Source organism: Macrosteles quadrilineatus, unplaced genomic scaffold (assembly GCF_028750875.1).
Source record: "Macrosteles quadrilineatus isolate MER2022 unplaced genomic scaffold, UCM_ALF_1.0 Scaffold_4__1_contigs__length_99947679, whole genome shotgun sequence".
Classification (NCBI taxonomy): domain Eukaryota; kingdom Metazoa; phylum Arthropoda; class Insecta; order Hemiptera; family Cicadellidae; genus Macrosteles; species Macrosteles quadrilineatus.
The window spans coordinates 48,661,352-48,667,351 of NW_026542597.1; positions in this window are offsets into that span (position 1 = coordinate 48,661,352).

The following is a 6,000-nucleotide window of genomic DNA, read 5'->3' on the forward strand; positions in this document are numbered from 1 at the left end:
TTTGAGTGGAGCAGAATCATTGCAACTATAAAATAAATTGAAATACCATCCAGAGAAAATATAGGAAATAAGGTCAACGATATTTGGTATCAAATTAAACTTACCAAATTCAAAATAACTTAAGAGTTTTTGGAATTGTTTACATACTTCAACCTCCTTTGTTTGAATAATCTTTATGTTAGTCTGGAATTTTCAGATTTTATTTTAGTTCCTTTATACATTTAAACAGACCAATGCATCTGCAACTACGCATGCAACTTAACGATGTACAACTTGGTCAATGGCAATAAACTTTCTTATTCTTATTCTTATTCTTATTGCAATACAAAAACGCCAATAAATAATAACAATGGTATATAAAAAGCTGTTGTGTTTACTATTTTATATTTTTGAAAGTGCATATTATGCAAATATTGACTACATCAGAACTTATGTTTAGAAACAAAGTAAAAAATAATTAAAAGAAGTATAAAAAAAATTATTACAGCTGGAAATAGTGGCATTGTAAATGATCATTCAATTTTAATAGTTTATGTAGAACATTTATTTTAAAACATATAAAGTAAATCATAAACAGTTGTAATTTATCACAACAGTCCGTACTATCACACCTCACACTAATGACAAAACATTTTTAAGTCTTCAATCAGTTCACCAGCACCTCAATCAATGACTCTGTAACAAAACAACTCTGTTTTAGGTTAATTTAATAAACATGGGCAACACATTCAATGTGAAGCCTACAGCGTAGTTCACACTAGTAAACATATTGTATGTGGTACTATGGGGTTATTGCATGAAGTTTTGGCTTTTATTTTTTTATTCGTGTCACTATAACATAGTAAAATGTACAGTAGCCTACAATAGACTCCCTCTTATCCAGACTCTCGGGACCGAGGTCAGTCCGGATAATGGGTTTTCTCGTTAAACTGACGTCCCACAAACTCATTAAAACTGACCGTTTAAATGTATACTGTATATACAGTATTTGACTAAAATGTAGTAGAGCATAATCACTGTTCTCATATCCTTAACACAAGAACAGTCGTTTCAGTAACGCTTACCTCCCACTTCCTGCCGACCTAGTCCGGTTAAACCGATGTGCTGATAAAAATTGCCCGGTTAAAGGCCTATTTTGCTTGGAGCGATTGCAGTGATAGACGCGTGGCGATAATCGCTCCGCGATAGTAGCCGGGCACTGCTCTGACGGAGTTTGCGTTGTCCTGTTTTGCTTGGAGCGACTATCGCAAGAGTCGCTAGCTACAGTCGCGGACCACTGCCCCAGGGACCAGTCTGAGCGATAATCGCGCCGCGACTGATGCGCAGAACCTCAAAACAGTGCAATTCACTCAGTAGGCACATAATAGGGGTTAAATTAACCATAATTTTCTTTATTGTTCACATTAATTTTTCTATTCATGTGCTGTTACGATTCTACTGTTTTGGTTATATTTCATTACACATTAATTTCATTTTCTAAATTAAATTTTAGTAGAAACAGGCGACTTGTTTAAATTTGTTAAGATAATTTACGTCTATTCAAATTTATTAAATATAAAATGCTTGACTGTTCCAAGTTGTTATGTGTTATTTACGTAGTGTGGGCGTTAATACTGTGTCAGTTTTTGTGAATATTTTTTACAATTTTTATTTAGACTCCAGGTTTTATTTTCCGACATTCATGTACTCTTATTGATATCACTATTTTTTTTTATTTATATAAATAATATTTTTTCATTGATATCACTACAGTTTTCTATTTATGTCCTAGTGATACGTATCCGTCCCTAATCCTAAGTATCACTATGTATTTTCAATCGATCGTCCATTGATACTTCCACTAGGGTCGAGTGGAGCCTCGTCTCCTAAATCCTCACCGAGGAGACGCTTTAATGAATTACAATTCACACTCATGACTTCACCATTGTGAGTGCTGATATTTAACTAACTATGAAAAATCGCTGTGCGATCGAAAATCAAACGCTCTAAGCAAAACGGCCGCCTTGTCAGCTATAGTAGCTGAGTGATAATCGCTGTGCGACTATCGCTACAGTCGCTCCAAGCAAAATAGGCCTTAAGAGATGTAATTTCCACCGAGTGTTGTCTGGTTTAACCGATGTCAGGTTAAAAGGTGTCCAAATAAGAGGGAGTCTACTGTACCTTATCATGGCTATTAAACATAGTAATAATGTTCCCTAATATGCAGCAAGGAAAATAAATTTTACTTAGCCTAAATACAAAGCGAAGAAGACTGATTCTGAAAATTACATTGCACTGCAACAGCAATGTTATGGGGTAAAGTTCGGCAGAGAAACTTTAATGTATTATACTATCCTATCAAATTTTCAGTTTCTATAAATTAATAGGCCTACTGACAATAGCTTCAAATTTATATAAAATATATTGATTAAGAAATAGGCCTGCTTATTAATCTGTTAGCCTATGGTCTTTTTAAAAAGAGGACCACCCGCCAATCTTTTACAGACCATTGCGGCGTTTAGGTTATGTTAGCTTATAGGCCTACCACATAGAAAAAACCACGCACCTGTATGAGTCGAGCATGCAGGACAGCAGGAGAGTCAGAGTGGTGGGGAAAGACACCTCGCCCCAACGACTTATCCCCACCACTGCTCCAGGCCCTTCCCCACCATCACCCTTCACCCCTACATGCGCGAGACAGCCATGGTTCTGCGCAGGTTCTTTTGAAAGTGGTAGGCCTATAGTTTATAAACAAACAAGGTATCATTAACAAAACGTTTAGCTTTTTTCTATAAGCTAAGTTACTCATGAAATGACACGACTAGGTATAATTTGGCGCTTTTGACAATCAGTTTTGATAGAAAACTGTACAACACTAACCCAACCCAATGATGATACTATTGGAACAATTTGTAGGCTATTTATTTAGGTGTTATCTGGTTTTTATTAACATAAACTAAACCAAACTGAACTAACCTTGTTTAACCACCACAGCACAGTGTGAAAGTCTATTTGAAAAGAATCTATGGCTTTAAATATTCATATCACGATACAGTAACTTTAATACTCAAAACAAAAATCGGAATTTATATCGCAGGGAATAATATAAAATACTATTTGTATAACGAACTGATATTTCACCCAATATATAAGTTATTAAAGGTATTGAAGGTACTGATATTGCAGGTTGTCTAAAGGACTTTAGTGCAGTTCTTAATAGCCTACATTGTTTATAGTAAAACATTCTAGCATAAAATGAAGACTGTAAATGTATTGTTATTTGTTTCATCAAAATTACCCCAACTAAAGAATAAATTGTAGGCCTAGTTATTTTGATCTTAATAATAATATTATAATTAGTAAGATGACCATAACAACCTGTATAATGATTTTTACATCACTAAGTAGAGGACAGATTGTTTATTCCTAAAAGTAGGTAACGGGACAACAGTTTTTGGCCGCTACAAATTAATAGCCTACAATTTAATCGTTTATAAAACTTAACATATATTTTCCTGTCGTTGGAGTTTCAAATAGCATGTTTCTCATGGCCATGTTACTCTAAATAACTTCAAACAAACCGCTATTTAAATTAAACAAACGATGTTTTAATATTCTGACTATTACAACAGCGCGAGAAAATGCCTCTTTCAAAAGGTTACAGCATTCTTATTAAGTTAGAGACTATATGTGTGTATGAGTAGCAAGTATAATCATAGACAAAAAGAATTATATACAGACTACCAGCCGTGCTGCGGTTGCCATGGTTACCATAGGTTCCGGCGCACACCGCTGTAGTTTACGTAGCGCGTACGCCGTAACTACCGTGGTGCTCAAGCGGTGTGCGCCAGAACCTATGGTAACCGCAGCACAGCTGACGGTCTATATTTAATTCTTTTTGTCTATGGTATAATGTAAAGAATGGGTACTTTCCTGTTAAAGGGAACATTTATTACAGTATATGTAGATAATTTCTTTTTGAATATCAAAATTTTATTTTTCTGTCCGTTAAACAGCCATTCTCCATTCCTTTTCTGTTATTAAACGGAATTTTGAAACGGTAACATAGCCTATACAGCAAGTTTGGTTAGTTATGTTATAACTTAGGTTAGATTAGCTTAGTTTGATTTTATAATCCAATAAAATAGGCTATTTAATGTTAGCCTAAACAAGGTTCGGCCTACTTCTAAATTAGTAGATAATTTAAATGTGTTTGAAGATAACAGAAGGAATAAGTTATGAATCATGAAGTAAAACAAAAATATTGATAAGCTTATATCGAAAAGAAATCATCGATAATAATGAATGTTCCCTTTAACAGGAAACTGCCAAAGAGTGAGAGACCCAATATAATAACCTAATAGGGTACTATAGTGTAGGCCTGTCTATCGATAGCGGAACCTAGCCTTGCCCTACGCCAACGATCGTGAAGACAGCTATCGCCAGCTAACGGCGGGCGGAGAATTCCATACCCCCACCACCCATTCTGTGTACAGTCTAATAAAACGGAAATAGACCTCAAATTTATTAAAAATTTTAAAACCTTTTTTTAACAATATAACGCATAATGTAGCGTTTTCCAGCACATATTAACGATTTAAATGGGGGAAATACTTGAATGCATAAAAAATTAAAAAAATATATAAATAAAATGTTAGTTATTTTGAGCTAGAAGTCCAGCTAACGAATTGGCGCTTAGCGTACAGACAACCTTCGACGGATAATAAAATTATGTTCCTTATCAATTCCCAAACTTTTTATTGCTGAAATTACTAGAGGTAAATGTAACCTTAAAGTGGACACATGTTAAAAGAAAATAAAAATGGTGGAAATTAGGTTAAAGTTCCCCTAACCATTTACTTACCACTCAATCTGTAGACAAATCTACATTTTTACATTTTACATATTTACATGTTACATTTTAACATTTTTTATGATCAAGTCTTTCCCTTGCAACTGACCTGGTAGCCTCGTCTAGTATGAGGATGGATGGGATTTTCAGTAGAGCGCGGGCGATAGCTATCCTCTGTTTCTGGCCCCCAGACACGGTAACTCCTCTCTCCCCCAGAATGGTACTGTAGCCATCAGGGAACTGTCGGATAAAACTGTCAGCATTGGCCAGCCCAGCAGCCTCGTACACCTGTGACAAAGATTAATTAAATTAGTAATACCAAACTAGTGACGGGTAATACAAACAAAGTAACATAGAATCAAACTAGCTACCTTCTGAATACAGCAGTACTATAATCACTCAACCACCAAGCTGACATAAAAAACTTTTACTCATACCAGTACTCATAACGTTTTTAATATGTTACATTTTAACAAGTTACCTTTAAGCATGTTACATTTTAAAAGGTTACAATTTTACATGTTACATTTTTACATGTTACATTTTAATATGTTACATTTTAACACGTTACATTTAAGCATGTTACATTTTAAAATGTTACATTTTAACACGTTACATTTTAACATGTTACATTTTAACTTCTTATATTTCCACATGTTACATTTTTACATGTTACATTTTAACATGTTTTACGATCAAGTCATTCCCTTGCAACTGACCTGGTAGCCTCGTCTAGTATGAGGATGGATGGGATTTTCAGTAGAGCGCGGGCGATAGCTATCCTCTGTTTCTGGCCCCCAGACACGGTAACTCCTCTCTCCCCCAGAATGGTACTGTAGCCATCAGGGAACTGTCGGATAAAACTGTCAGCATTGGCCAGCCCAGCAGCCTCGTACACCTGTGACAAAGATTAATTAAATTAGTAATACCAAACTAGTGACAGGTAATACAAACAAAGTAACATAGAATCAAACCAGCTACCTTCTAATTACAAGGCGAGTAAAGCAGTACTATAATCACTCAACCACCAAGCTGACATAAAAACTTTTACTCATACCAGTACTCATAACGTTTTTAATGTGTTACATTTTAACAAGTTACCTTTAAGCATGTTACATTTTAAAAGGTTACAATTTTACATGTTACATTTTTACATGTTACATTTTAAT